The sequence below is a fragment of the Triticum aestivum genome, chromosome 7D (genome assembly GCF_018294505.1).
Source record: "Triticum aestivum cultivar Chinese Spring chromosome 7D, IWGSC CS RefSeq v2.1, whole genome shotgun sequence".
Taxonomy (NCBI): Eukaryota; Viridiplantae; Streptophyta; class Magnoliopsida; order Poales; family Poaceae; genus Triticum; species Triticum aestivum.
The window spans coordinates 316,146,679-316,161,565 of record NC_057814.1 but is presented as its reverse complement, the minus strand read 5'-3'; positions in this window follow the sequence as shown (position 1 = coordinate 316,161,565).

Below are 14,887 nucleotides of genomic sequence, written 5' to 3'. Positions count from 1 at the left end.
TGAAAAAGGCTGCGAAGCCTGACTATCTACCAGATCCTGCCGAGGGCACAAGATCGTAGCTGAGGTAACAAGCTAAACGTCGAAGTCCACACGGAACTACTAGCGAGACTGACGTCTCTCTGCAAAACATAAAATAAGAAAACGTGAGTACAAATGTACCCAGCAAGATTTACATCAGAACTATCTACATATGCATCGGTATCAACAAAGGGGGTGGTGGAGTTTAACTGCGGCAAGCCAGCTTTGACTCGGTGGCTATCCTGAACTACGACTGCAAGTAACTCTTTTGAGGTGGCGCACACGAGTCCACATATTCACCATATCAATACACCACTATGGATCCGCCCCCGTCTCCCTACGAGAACGCCATCCATAGCACTCACGCTTATCTTGCACATTTTAGAGTATCCACTTTCACTTGTCCATGAACTGTACAGGAAACCCAGAAGTCCTTTACCGCGAACACGGCTATTCCAATAGATGATCTTAACCCTACAGGGGTGTACTTCTTCACACACGCTCTCGCCACTTACCACCATGTACACGTCGTGTATCTCGGCAACCTTCAAGCGGAAGCCTGGCGAGGGAGTCGGCCATGACCTGACTAACCACACAAGTCTCTCGTCCAGGTTTATCGCCTATTCGGGTTCCATCCGCAAGGAGATCCGGCCGGGGTGTCGCTCACGGCCCCAAACGATGTGTACAGGGTTCCCAAGCCCACCTCGACGGATGGATCTACGCTTGGTACACCGTGCCACGGTGCCTAGTCTGTCCCAAGCCCACCTGTACCGGGTACCACTTGGTAGACTACTAACACAACCTACAAACACTAGAAACTAGTTGCAACTCCTGGACAGAGATCGAGGCGGTTAATAAGCCAAGAGGGGTCGAGTTACCGGAACCCAATGTGTGGTAGTGACTGTTCATGGATCACAAACACAGAACTCAGTTCCTGAGGACGGCTTCAATGAGACAACCCACCATGTACTCCTACATGGCCTCTCACCGCTACCTTTACCAAATCGTGTTCACACACTTAGTTCTCAACAGTAGGACATGTTCACCACATTCCAATTCATCCCCGATGAATCAGACCTTACTCAACTCTAAGCAGTAGCAGACATGACAAACAAGCATGAATGAGTAGGCACATCAGGGCTCAAACAACTCCTACTCATGCTAGTGGGTTTCATCTATTTACTGTGGCAATGACAGGTCATGCAGAGGAAAGGGGTTCAACTACCGCAGCATGTAACAGTTGAATCGTTGTTGTCCTAATGCAGTAAAAGAGAGCAGGAGCGAGAGAGTGGGATTGTATCGGAATGACAAGGGGGTTTTGCTTGCCTGGCACTTCTGAAGATAGCATTGAGTCTTCATTAGTGTCAACGATCACAACGCCGGAACATCGTCTACCGAGAGGGGACAAATACCGGCAACAGAGAAGAAATTCAATCAATGCAATGCACAATATGATGCATGATCATGACATGGCAATATGAATGTGTTCTGGGCTAATGCAAGCTAGAACAGATTGAGATGAGTCCATTTGAACCAAAGATTCAAATGCAAACCCATTTTATAAAGTCATATAAGTGCATTATCTTGTTTCATCTAAACAGCAAGGTTAGGTTGCTCTAACATGCATGAAACCAGTGCAGATGGATAGATTGGATTTTTCTGATCATTTTTCATATATAATTTGTTTCATTTGGAGCTACGGTTGAATTTCTATGGATTTTAGAAGTTTAGGGCATTTTCTGGAATTTCTGAATTGTTTTTAATCCAGAAAATGATTTTCTGCGTCAGCCTGACGTCAGTGTGACGTCAACAGGTCAACTGACCCTGTCTAGGTCAAACCTGACATGGGGATCCTACCTGTCATTGACACGGTGGCTAAACAGTGATTAATTAAACCTAACAAAACTAATTAGCAGGCACTAGGGCCCACTGTCAGTGACTCTAGGTGATTAATTAGGCGCTAATGACGGTGGCACGTCATCATCGCCGGACTCTGGCCGGCGGCGACCATTCCGCACGGCGGAGCTGCAGCTAGGCGGCGCTAGGGGCTGCGGTTAGGTGCGTTGCGACCACTAGGAGGGAGCCCATGCTCGTCCGCATCCAACGGAGTAGGCAGCAGCGGCTGGGGTGCACTATACTCGCCGGAGACGAGCTCGCGGCGGCGGCCGAAGCTCGGGTGAGCTCGGGCGGTGGCTGTAGGGCACATGGGAAGGATCTGGTTGTGGCTACGGCTCCTGGAGAGGTGAGGAGGATGACAACGCGTGCGGGAGCGCCTGGTTCGGGCTCTGGCCACGGCGGCGCCATGGCCGGCGACACGGAGCTCTCGGCTCGGGTGGCTAGGCTGGCTAGAGGAGGGGATTGACTGCGGGGAGAGGGGGGGAAACGCTCGGGGGCTCACAATGGTGACGGAGGGATGTCCAGCGTGCTCGGGGAAGCCCTGTGGACAACGAATCGGCGGCGACGATCTCCGGTGCCCGACGGTGAACACGACGATGCCGGCGACGTTTTCGGGGCTTCTGGCGTTGGGAGGCTCGGTAAGGAGGAAGAGAGGAACGAGGCGGAGCTCGTGGGCAGCTCCAGGGGGCGTGGGAGAGGTGGTGGCCATGGCTATGGCGAGCGCTGGCGGCGAACGCGCTCGGTGGTGCTGCGGGAGAGAGCAAAGGAGGGGGAGGGGTCCAGGGAGAGAGCGAGGGTGTCGAGAGGGAGTGCGTGGCACTCGGGGCTGGCTCCAGAAGCGGCGGAAGCAGGAGGTGGCTCGGGCGTGTGCCCGCGCGCGGTGGCCACATGCCTCGCGTCCTTCTGGCGCGAGGTGGGAGACGGTGGCAGCTCTGGTGGGCTGGGCCAGGTAAGTGGGCCGCCAGGTAGGTTTGGGGCCAGGTAGGTTTCCTGTTGCCTTTGTTTTTCTTTCTATTTTCTATTTCTTTTGCTCTGTTTTGATTTAGTAATAATACTAAACCATTTCATAAAATCGTGGAAATAATTATGGGTGACTTCTGAATTATTCCAGTGACCCTTAACAATTTCCAACATTTTTGGAGCATCTGAAATATATATAGCATTCAAATAGCTCCAATTCAAATATGTTTGAATTAATTCAAAGACCATAAATGCCTTGGAAAAATGTGCATGACCTCTCGTAAAGGTTTTAACCTTTTTCCATAAATAATGAACATTTTTGAAGGGCATTTTGGGTTTAATGAAAATATTTTTATTTTGAACCTAGTTGAATTCATTTGGTGCTAGGGTTTGGTCATCGCCAATTCAAATTCATTTGAATTAAACATGATGACATGAATGCTTTCATGCAATTAACTACAAGCAATTCTAGGGCTGTGACAGTTATTCCTTATGGATTCTTGTGTTCCCGAAGTCCGACCTTTTACTTGATGTTCTAGATATCAAACCATATCAAATGGGTTACGCTAGTACATCAAGGAGAGCATTAGAAGCGGAGTGCTAAATGTCTCTCGGTCGATCATCCAGATTTTGTTTCCTTGGCCTCGCTAGGGTGAAATCTGCGTAGATGTTATCTTCCTTTGCATCTGCATTGTCCATCACTCTTCATCATGGTAGTATGTTGGGTTGCCAGGATCCTTGACACGGATGTTGGTAGAACCTTGATGAATATGGAATTGCTCAAGTTCTTGAGTGCACGCGCAAGCAAAGTCATCCCTTGCGTTGTCTTCAACAAGGTTGTCCACATCGTCCATTCTAGCCCGAGTGTGTCATTCTCAGGCTGGTGAGAAGAGTTCCAGTGATCTTTGTATGAAAAGTAATTCTTTTTGCCACTTAAGGGAATAATTCTATGAGTCACCTTTCCTAAGGTGCCCCGTTACGGAGTCATGGCAATCAATCTCCTCGCTACTTTGAGACCATGCGCCATCCTATTCTAGCATGGAATTATTGCCTACCAAATTGAAATTTCGCCATCTGTTTCTTCCATCCCTCTCGATGTGTGTTTTGTGTCTCAGTTCGAGAGATGATACTGCATCTCATTCCATGAGTTGATCATGATTTGCTTGATCTTCGTGAAGATCGAATCCTGTAGAGCTTCCCTCTCTTTCCCTTGTCGTGTTGGGTGAAGATCTCGAAAGCAAAGGTGTCAAGATCAACATGATGCCATGAATCAATATCTTAGAGAAGAGCAATTGGATCAAGAAGATGGTGTTAGCTTTGTGTCCCCCCTGTCTTCTTACCTCACGTCTTGAATCTCGGGACGAGATTCTTGATTAGTGGGGGTGAGTTGTCACAGCCCTAGATTCATGACTATAAATAGTTGCATCAGTGGGCATGCATCATGTTTAAATTCAAAGGAAATTTGAATTGGGGATGACCAAGCCCTGGCACTAAATCAATTCAACTAGGTTCAAGTTTAAATCATTTCAATGAACCCATAATGCCCTTTAGAAAAGTTCATGATTTTTTATAAAGGTGAAAACCTCTGCCAAAAATGATGCACATATTTTTAGGCCATTCTGGTTATTCGAATTAACCCATATTGTATTTGAATTGGGGCATTTAAATACTATAAATATTTTAAATGCTCCAACAATTTTGGAATTAGTTGAGGGCCTCTCGAATAATTCATTTAGTGCCCACAACTATTTTTTGAAATTTTTAAAAGCAATTTGGTTTGAAAAACCAAATTAAAACAAAATTGCAAAAATAGAAAACAGAAAAAAACTAGAAAAGACAGAGCGGAGAAAGCACTTACCTGGCGCTTACCTGGCCTGGCCCAGCACGGCCCAGCCCACTGGCCTGGTGCCAGTCATCGCCTACCTCTGCCAGTAGGCAGAGGAGCGACACCGCGACACCGCCAAGCTCGCCATGCCTCCTCCTGCTTGCCGCCGACCGCCTGGAGCTGGCTGGAGACGCCACGCACCCCCCAGGCCCTCTGACGCCCCCCTCCGTGCTCATCCACTCCCCTGTCCCTCTCGTGCGCACCCACCCGAGCGCAGCCGCAGCCGCCGCTCACCGTAGCCATGGCCACCGGCCACCCCATGCCTCGCCGACGTGCCCAGAAGCTCCGCCACTTCGTCCTCCGCCCCCTCACCGATCCACGCCCCGCCGGAAGTCCCCGAACGTCCTCACCGAGCTCGTCTCCAACCTCCCAACGACGACCGCCTCCGCCACCCCGACCGCTCCGGTTCTCCCCCGAGCTCGCCGTTCGCTTCTCTGCACTCGCCGTGAGCCACTGATCCTCTCCTCCCTCACCGTTCTCGCTCTCGTGCACCGTAGCCACCGCACCTTGCTTGCCCGCACGGGCCGCCGCTTCTACTCACCGCCGACGTATCTCCGGCCACCTATCGGTCCGTCCGTCGTGCTCAGCTCCCTCTCCGCGCCGCGTAGAGCACGTAGGTGCCCCGCACGGGCCACCCTGCCCACCGTAGCGTCGACCCCGAGCTCACCCGAGCTCCGGCGACTGCCAAAGTCGACGCCGGTGATGACTCCGGCCATCCCAGGCCCAACCGCGACCACCACTCGATGCGGACGAGTGCCCGCGTCCCGCAGATGCCCTCCGCCGGCCATTTGGTCGCCGGAGCAGGAATCCCGCAGCCCTCCGCCGCGTCTGGCCTCGCCGGCGTCACGTCGCCGGTGGGTTTGACCCCACTGACATGGGGTTTGACCCTGTTTGTCTTTCCCTGGGTGACTGACGTGTGGGCCCAGGCCACTAACTAAACTGTATAGATGTTAGTTTAACGCTAACTAAATTTAGTTAGTTTAATTAACCCTGACAGACGGGACCCACAAGTCAGGGTTGACCTGAACCATCTCCGTTGACTGCTGACATCACCTTGACGCAACGCTGACGCAATAACTTATTTACTGGTTTATTCTTATATAGGAAATTCCAAAAAATGTTGCAAACTTCAAAAATTCATAGAAATTAATCTGTAACTCAGAATGAAATAAGTTATATATGAAAAATGATTAGAAAAATCCAATCTATCCATCTGTACTGGTTTCATGCATGTTTAAACAAGTTAACTTGCTGTTTAGTGCAAAACATGATAAAGCACTATTTAAGATCACAAATGAGTTTGAACTTTGAATCTTTGGTTCAAAATAGCTCAAACCCATCTAGTTGTAGTTGCATTAGCCCAACACACTCATATTGCCATGTCATGATCATGCATCATATTGTGCATTGCATTGATTGTGTTTCCTCTCTATTGCCGGCGGTTGTTCCCTCTCGATAGACGTATTCCGACGATGAGTTTGATGACATCGATGAAGAACTATACTATCTTCAGAAATGCCAGGCAAGCAAAAACCCCTTGTTCATTCCGATATAATCCCACTCTCTCGCTCCTGCTCTCTTTTACTACATTAGGACAACAACGCTTCAACTGTTACCTGCTGCGGTAGTTGAACCCCTTTCCTCTGCATGACCTGTCATTGCCACAGTAAGTAGATGAAACCCACTAGCATGAGTAGGAGTTTTTTGAGCCCTGATGTGCCTACTCATTCATGCTTGTTTGTCATGCCTGCTATTGCTTAGAGTTGTGTCAGGTCTGATTCATCGGGGATGAATTGGAATGTGGTGAACATGTCCAACTGTTGAGAGCTAAGTGTGTGAACATGATTTGGTAAAGGTAGCGGTGAGAGGCCATGTAGGAGTACAGGTGGCCAGGAGTTGCAACTAGTTTCTGGTTTTTGTAGGTATTGTTAGTAGTCTACCAAGTGGCACCCGGTACAGGTGGGCTTGGGACAGACTAGGCACAGTGGCACGGTGTACCAAGTGGCACCCGGATGGTGGGCTTGGGAACCCTGCTCACATCGTTTGGGGCCGTGGGCGACACCCCGACCGGATCTCCTTGCGGATGGAACCCGAATAGGCAATAAACCTGGACTAGAGACTTGTGTGGTTTGTCAGGTCTTGGCCGACTCCCTTGCTAGGCTTCCGCTTGAAGGTTGCCGAGATACACGACGTGTACATGGTAGTAAGTGGCGAGAGCGTGTGTGAAGAAGTACACCCCTGCAGGGTTAATACCATCTATTCGAATAGCCGTGTCTGCGGAGAAGGACTTCTGGGTTGCCTGTACAGTTCATAGACAAGTGAAAGTGGATACTGTAAAATGTGCAAGATAAGCGTGAGTGCTATGGATGGCGTTCTCGTAGGGAGACGGGAACGGATCCATAGTGGTGTATTGATATGGTGAATATGTGGACTCGTGTGCGCCACCTCAACAGAGTTACTTGCAGTTGTAGTTTAGGTTAGCCACCAAGTCAAAGCTGGCTTGCCGTAATTAAACTCCACCACCCCTTTGTTGATACCGATGCGTATGTAGATAGTTCTGATATAAGTCTTGCTGGGTACATTTGTACTCACGTTTGCCTATTTTATGTTTTGTAGAGAGACGTCAGTCTCGCTAGTAGTTCCGTGTGGACTTCGACGTTTAGCTTGATACCTCAGCTACGATCTTGTGCCCTCAGCAGGATCTGGTAGATGGTCAGGCTTCTCAGCCTTTTTCATTTGTAGATGTTTGTACTCAGACATGTTAAGCTTCCGCGTGTGCTTTGACTTGTATGCTCTGAATGTTGGGTCATGAGACCCATGTTTGTAATATCTCGCTCCTCGGAGCCTAATAAATAAATACATTGAGTCGTAGAGTTTTGCTGTGAAGCCATGTTGTATTTACACATATCGATTATATTTAGTGTATGATTGAAATGCTTGGTATGTGTGGGATCCGACAACCTAGTTGTTTATCCTTGGTAGCCTCTCTTATGGGGAAATGTAGTCTTATGCATCCATGAGCCGTAGTAGTCCGCTACAGCCCGGTTCACCGGAGTCCTGCTAGCCCAGCACTACTGCTCCGGAACACTTGACTGGTCGCCATGTGATTCACTTCGTTCCTGTGTCTGTCCCTTCGGGGAAATGTCACGCGGTGACATCCGGAGTCCTGCCTAGCCTGCTACAGCCCGGTTCACCGGAGTCCTGTTAGCCCAGTGCTACAGCCCGGATTCGCACGCTGCTGACCGACATGCTCGATGTTGATTCATGTATGCCTGTCCCCGCAAGTTAGTGCCACTTTGGGTTCACGACTAGTCATGTCGGCCCGGGTTCTCTCTCATATGGATGCTAGCGACACTATCATATACGTGAGGCCAAAAGACGCAAACGGTCCCGGGCCATGGTAAGGCGACACCCGTGGGAATACCGTGCGAGAGGCCGCAAAGTGATATCAGGTGTTACTGGCTAGATCGATGTGAGTTGGAATCGGGTCCTGACACCTGCCCCGTGAATTCTTCATCCGGCTGCTCCGGCCACCGCGTCGTCGTCTTCGCCTCCCCACCCCATTTGCTCGGGAGATGGAGCTTGACCCTCCCAGACCCTCAGGTCGCACATGAGGGGATGCTGGAATGGCGGCACGCGGGTCGATGTCGACCTTCCCGCTCCTCAGGTCATGTACCTCCGTCGCGGATGGAAGACGTTCGCTCGCATCCACAGCCTGACGGCGGGGCTTGTCTTCTACTTCAAGTTAATGGAGGACGGCCTGCTCTCCATCAAGGTCTTCGGAGATCTTGGAACTCGCCTAAAGTGCTGCATGGAGAGCTCCTCCGACAATGAAGATTCCTCCTCAAGCGGGAGTGACGAGGAGGACAGCGACAGCGACGACGAGGGAGTCGAGCGGCAGGACGCCGACCTCGACTCCGACTGACCGTGTCGCCCTTCCCTCGGTCTCGCGCCCTACCGAGGGCCTTCCTCATCAAGCTCTCCATCGGCACGTTCCCCATCACCTCCTTGGGTGGCTGGCGTAGGAGGGTCGGGAAGGGCGAAGAAGGCGGGTGTCGGCCGTCAAGTCGGAGTACACGGGCACCGACGCCTTCGTCGCGTATTGTCGGCCCGCTACCTCATCTTCCAGCTCCCTTCTCGGCACCGGGATGTTCTCTTGGTGCCTTCTGCCCCACGTACCTCACCTAGGCGCTCTTTTTGCCCTCCTGCTGTCTTGTTCCACCTTCTGAGGAGAGGGACAAGAAAAGGATTACGGCCACCTTATCTCCTTTTAGTTTGTAAGCCTGCGGGCACTTGTTAATTTTAAGACTTGTAATCCCCTTGCTCATGTTTTTTATTTTGTATGTACTGTACCTGTATTGGATGTTTTTTAATGAAAAAGGGTGCTTGGTTCTTTGTGCGTGAGCGAGGCCCATGCCAATGAACGAATCCTTGTTATTTTTAAGATAAACATTGTTGCCCGGCAACAGGCCTTGCCGTACCCTGACTTCAGTCGACCATTCTCACGCTTTTGGTGGAGGCAGGGGCGAAGTAGAGTTAGGCCCTTTGTTTATTTCCTTGCCACCGCGTCTATGACCCGGTTCTGACCCAGGGACTTGGGTACAAGAAGAAGGGGGAGCACGGTGGTCTCGGAGCAAACCGAGGTTTCATATGTCCCAACTTCATACGGAAATGCATAATGGAGGATAAAAGACTTATCTCATTCTGCAGCCCCCGGTAGCCTTGGCTTGCCGTGGTTGGATCTTTGTGTCTGCAGCCCCCGGCAACCTTGACTTGCCGGGGCTGGGGCTCCGGTTTGTTTTCTTTCCCCCAAGTAGCTCAGTAGAAACGTCCATGTGTCCTGCGAACAAAAGAGGACGGAAAAGGAAATAGGGAGATGCACGCTCAACCTCTATGCTAGGGGTTAGTCGCCGCTAAGCACTATCAACCGTAACTGAGGGAGAGACTTAACCTAGCATGCATGCTAAAACTTAGGGCGCCAGCGCTTCATTTATTTATGCTCAGGGTCTGCGCCTGGCTTTGTACAGAGGGTTACATGCCTTGCCGGCAACGCTTGTACAAAAGGTGGCTTGCCGGGAGGCCCGACAACCGCGCCTTATGGGTAAAACTTGCGAATATGTTCGATGTTCCAGGAGTTGCTCACTGGGATAGCATCTTTGGTCTCCAGGCGGACTGCGCCGGGCCTGGTGACTCGTATTACCCGATAAGGGCCTTCCCACTTCGGCGTCAACTTGTTGGAATTCTTGGCCGATTGAACGCGCCGAAGAACAAGGTCGCTTTCCTCAAAACGCCGGGCATGAAGCCTGCGGCTATGGTAGCGGCGCAAGGCTTGCTGGTAGCATGCTGCTCTCACAGCCGCCCGAAGACGATCTTCCTCAAGGAGCGTTGCGTCATCTTGCCGCAATTGCTCTTGCTCAAGCTCGTCGTAAGTGACCCGTATATGAGTTCCGTGGGGAGAACTGCTCTGCCCCGTATACCAAGGCAAAGGGTGTCTGGCCGGTGGCTCGATTTGGCATCGTCTTGATTGACCAAAGAACCGCCAACAACTCATCAATCCAGTGCCTTCTGCTCTTGTGCAGCATGTCAAAAGTCTTTGTCCTCAGGCCTCGCAACACTTAAGCATTTTCCCTCTCCGCCTGGCCGGTGCTCCGTGCGTGTCGTTATCGGTGATGACTCTGTTTGGCACACCGAAACGGCAAACTAGCTCCTTGAAGAAGTTGACGGCTTACTGTGCTGTCAGCTTCCTCACTGCTTCCACCTCTGGCCACTTTGTGAACTTGTCGATCGCAACGTACAAGTACTCAAAGCCCCCGACAGCGCGGGGGAAAGGGCCCAGGATGTTGAGCCCTCAGACCGAGAATGGCCAGGAAAGAGGAATTGTTTAAAGGGCTTGAGCTGGTTGATGAAGCTTCTTCGAATGGAACTGACACGCTTCACACTTTGTTACTAGTGCCGTTGCATCCTGGAGGGTAGTGGGCCAGAAGAAACCCTGCCGGAACACCTTGCCGGCAAGGGCCCTCGACCCTATGTGGGACCCACATATGCCTCTGTGTATCTCCGCCAACAGCTCCAGTCCTTCCTCCCGGGGAATGCACTTCAATTTCACACCGTTCGGTTTCTTCCTGTACAGGTCCTCATCGACGAACTGATACATAGCAGACTGACGGGCTGCTTTCTCCGCTTCTTCCTGCTCCTTGGTAAGCTCCCCTGTTTGGAGGAATCGGACGGTATGATGTGCCCATGCCGGAGCCTGGGGCTCGACGGCAAGGACCAAAGGCATTTCTTCTGCCATGGGAGCGGCCGTCTCTACGGCCAGGGCTTGACGGCCTGCCGGAGTCAGTCGCTCCTCGGCAGGCTCAGAATCCACGGCAACACCCTTGTCAGCGGCCCCCGGGGGCTCAGCGGGAAAGTACTTGCCGGGGCCTGATTTCCTCCTTTTGTTCTGCTCCGTTGATGGTTTGACGGATGGTTTAGTTAACCGAAGCAAAAAAGTACCTGGTTCCACAGGTAGCTTGAATGCAGCGCGCTTTGATAGGTAATCGCCGATGTCGTTCTTTGCTCGGGGAACATGCTCCGCTTGTATACCGTCAAAGCGCTCCTCCAGCTTCCTCACCTCATCTACATAGGCCTCCATTAACGGGCTCTGATAATCTTTGTTGACTTGTCTGACGACAAGCTGCGAATCACCCCTCATGATGAGCTTCTTAACCCCGAGGTCTGCCGCGATCCTGTGACCGGCAAGCAACCCCTCGAACTCAACAGTATTGTTGGTGGACATCTCCCTGGGAAAGTGCATTTAGATTACATACTTGAGGTGCTCTCCGGTGGGTGCGACGAGCAGCACACCAGCACCGGCGCCTTGCAGCGAGAAAGCCCCGTCAAAGTACATGATCCAGTTGTGACTTGCTTCCTTGCTGGGGAGAGTGCTCTCCTGGATTTCCTCGTCAGGCGTTGAGGTCCATTCCGCAATGAACTCCGCCAAGACTCTGCTCTGGATTGTTGAAGTACTTTCAAACTTCAAACCAAAGCTTGACAACTCCAAGGCCCACTCCACAATCCTTCCGGTTGCGTCTAGGTTGTGCAGTATCCGTTGCAACGGGAGGCGGGTGACGACGGTGATTTCGTGTGCTTGGAAGTAGTGACGCAGCTTCCTTGAGGCGATAAGGAGGCCGAAGAGCAATTTCTGCACACCAGAGTACCTTGACCTAGCCCCCTGCAGGAGGGAGCTGACAAAGTAAACTGGGTGCTGCATCATCTTCTTCTTCTGCACCACTTCATTTGATTGCATGGGCCCTGTCCTCATGGCATCAGACTCTGCCGGGGGCCTTGCCTTGCCGGCATCGGGACCTGCCGGGGGAATCTCTGGCTTGCCATCCGCCAGTCCCGCCGTCGCCACTGCCTCTTCATTGACCTCCCTCTGCGCCACTAGCGCGACACTGACCACTTGATTCGTCGCCGCCAGATACAGCAGCAACGGCTCTTGTGGTTTAGGCGCAACCAGTATTGGTGTAGAGGAGAGATTTTTCTTCAGATCCTGCAACGCCGCCTCAGCCTCTGGGGTCCACTCCATTGGGCTCGCCTTCTTCAAGATTTTGAGAAAGGGAAGGGCACGCTCAGCAGACTTGGAGATGAATCTTCTCATGGCGGCAACGCAGCCAGTGAGCCGACGCACATCCTTGATCCGCTTGGGGGCCTCAATCTGCTCAATAGCCTTGATCTTGTCCGGGTTTGCCTTGATCCCATGCTGTGACACGAACAACCTGAGAAGTTTGCCGGACGGAATGCCGAAGACGCACTTCTCAGGGTTCAACTTGAGGTTGATCTTGCCCAGATTTGCAAACGTCTCTTCTAAATCTTGTACAAGAGTTGCCTTGGCCTTGGTTTTGACCACTATGTCATCCATATAATCTTCCATATTTCTATGTAGCTGGGGCTCAAAACCAATTTGGACCGCCCTTGCAAATGTTGAACCAGCACTCTTCAACCTGAAAGGCAATACGTACCACATGAGGTGATGAATGTTGTCTTCTCTTCGTCTTCTCTTGTCATGAAGATCTGGTGGTATCCTGAGTAGGCGTCAAGGAATGATAACAGATCACACTCGGCCGTGGAGTCAATAATCTGGTCGATGCGCGGCAAGGGGAAGGGGTCCTTAGGACAAGCCCTATTGATGTCTGTGTGGTCAATACACAGCCTCCACTTCCCATTCTCCTTGCGCACCACCACCGGATTGGCCAACCATGTTGGATGGAGCACTCCTCTCACCAAGCCTGCCGCTTCCAACTTCCTGATCTCCTCTATGATGAACTCCTACCGTTCCAAAGCTTGCTTCCTGACCTATTGCTTGATGGGTCGTGCATGAGGATAGATAGCAAGGTGGTGCTCAATCACCTCCCTGGGAACACCGCGGATGTTGGATGCTTGCCATGCAAACACATCGACATTCGCCCGCAGGAAGGTGACGAGTGCGCCTTCCTATTTTCTGTCGAGGGTGGAGCTTATGGTGAAAGCCCCTCCCGTGCCATTCTCCTTGAGGGACACCTTCTTGGTCTCTGGCGGTGCAGCTCTGGATTTCTTGCTCTTGCCGGTGGAGCTCTCGGGCACGTCCTCGACGGTAGCACAACACTCCGAAGAGGTGCGCTTGCCGAAGTGGGTGCGGGAGGTCCTGCCGGTCTTCTTCTTCCCTCCCGGGGCTTCAGTGGCAGGAGCAAGTGCCTTAGCGGCAACTACTGCGATTGCTTCCCCGTAGAGTAGGTCGGCGCAGATCAACGCGTCCTTCTTGTCGCAGGGGACGGTCATGATGGTCATCGGCCCAGGCATCCTCAGCGTGTTCTAGGCGTAATGCGACGCCGCCATGAACTTGGCTAGTGCCGGGCGGGCGAGGATCCCATTGTAGGGCAAAGGGATCTCGTCTAGATCGAAGACAATCCTCTCCGTCCTATAGTTCGACTCGCCTCCAAATGTCACACGCAACGTGACCTTCCCCTTCGGCTGGCTCCTTCCCGGGTTGACCCCTTGAAACTTGCCCGTCTCCTCGAGGTCTCCGTCAGGAATTTGCAGCCTTTTGATCACAACGGGCGAGATCAAGTTCAAACCGGCCCCGCCGTCAACCAGCATCTTGTTCACCTTGAGGTTGCGTATCGTTGGTGAAACGAACAATGGCAAACACCCGATCGCAGTTGTGCGATCAGGGTGATCCTCGGCGTAAAAAATGATGGGGGTGCAGGACCACTTCAGCGGCTTCTGAGCGTCGAACAATGGCTCCGCTGCTGTGATCTCACGCGCCCACTGCTTGAGATGGCGGTGAGAAGTGTGCAGCGACGCGCCACCATCGACGCACATGGCCTCTGTAGCCTTCTGCAACTCATGCTCGCCGGACTCGTCATCCTCGTCATGATCGTCGTCTTCCTGCTTCTTGTCGCGGCCACGAGCGGGCCTCTCTTGCTGGTTATCCTTGCCGCGGCGGCCTCCTTGGCCGCCAGGCTTCTTGCCGGATCCTTCGGCACCATCCTGACCCTTCTCCTTGTCCCGCCTCTCATACTCAGCTTTTTGCTTCTTAGCAAGCATTTCGAGTTGTCGGCAGTTCTGGAGGTCACGGCCCTTGGTGCGGTGGATCTTGCAGTACTGTTTGTCGGAACCTCCTGGCTTGTTGGCAGCCACGAAGGCCCGGGAAGCGGCGCATCCAGCAATCTCCTTGTCGGGGTCGTCTGCCTTCGCCTTCTTGGCAGTGCCGGTGCCGTCGGATCCCTCGACGGCAAGCACGACCTTGCCCTTGCATTTCCTGTTGCGACGCCGACCCTTCTTCGTCGGGGCGGCGGTGTCTTCATCCGTAGAGCCGGTTTCCGCGCTGGCGTCTTCGCCGGGGTACTTCCTCCCCTCTTCAGCTCGAGCACATCTATCCGCCAGAACGTAAAGTTCGGCCACATCCCTGACCTTGTTCATTTCCAGCTCTTCATGCATCTTGCGGTTGTACACATTCTGATGGAATGCGCTGATCACGGCGGCAGGATGAACATCTGGGATGTTGTATTGCACTCAGCTGTACCTCTGTATGTACTTGCACAGGTTTTCACCTTCCTTTTGCGGAAGGATATGCAAATCACTCGCCTGGCCATGAGCTTGGTGGCC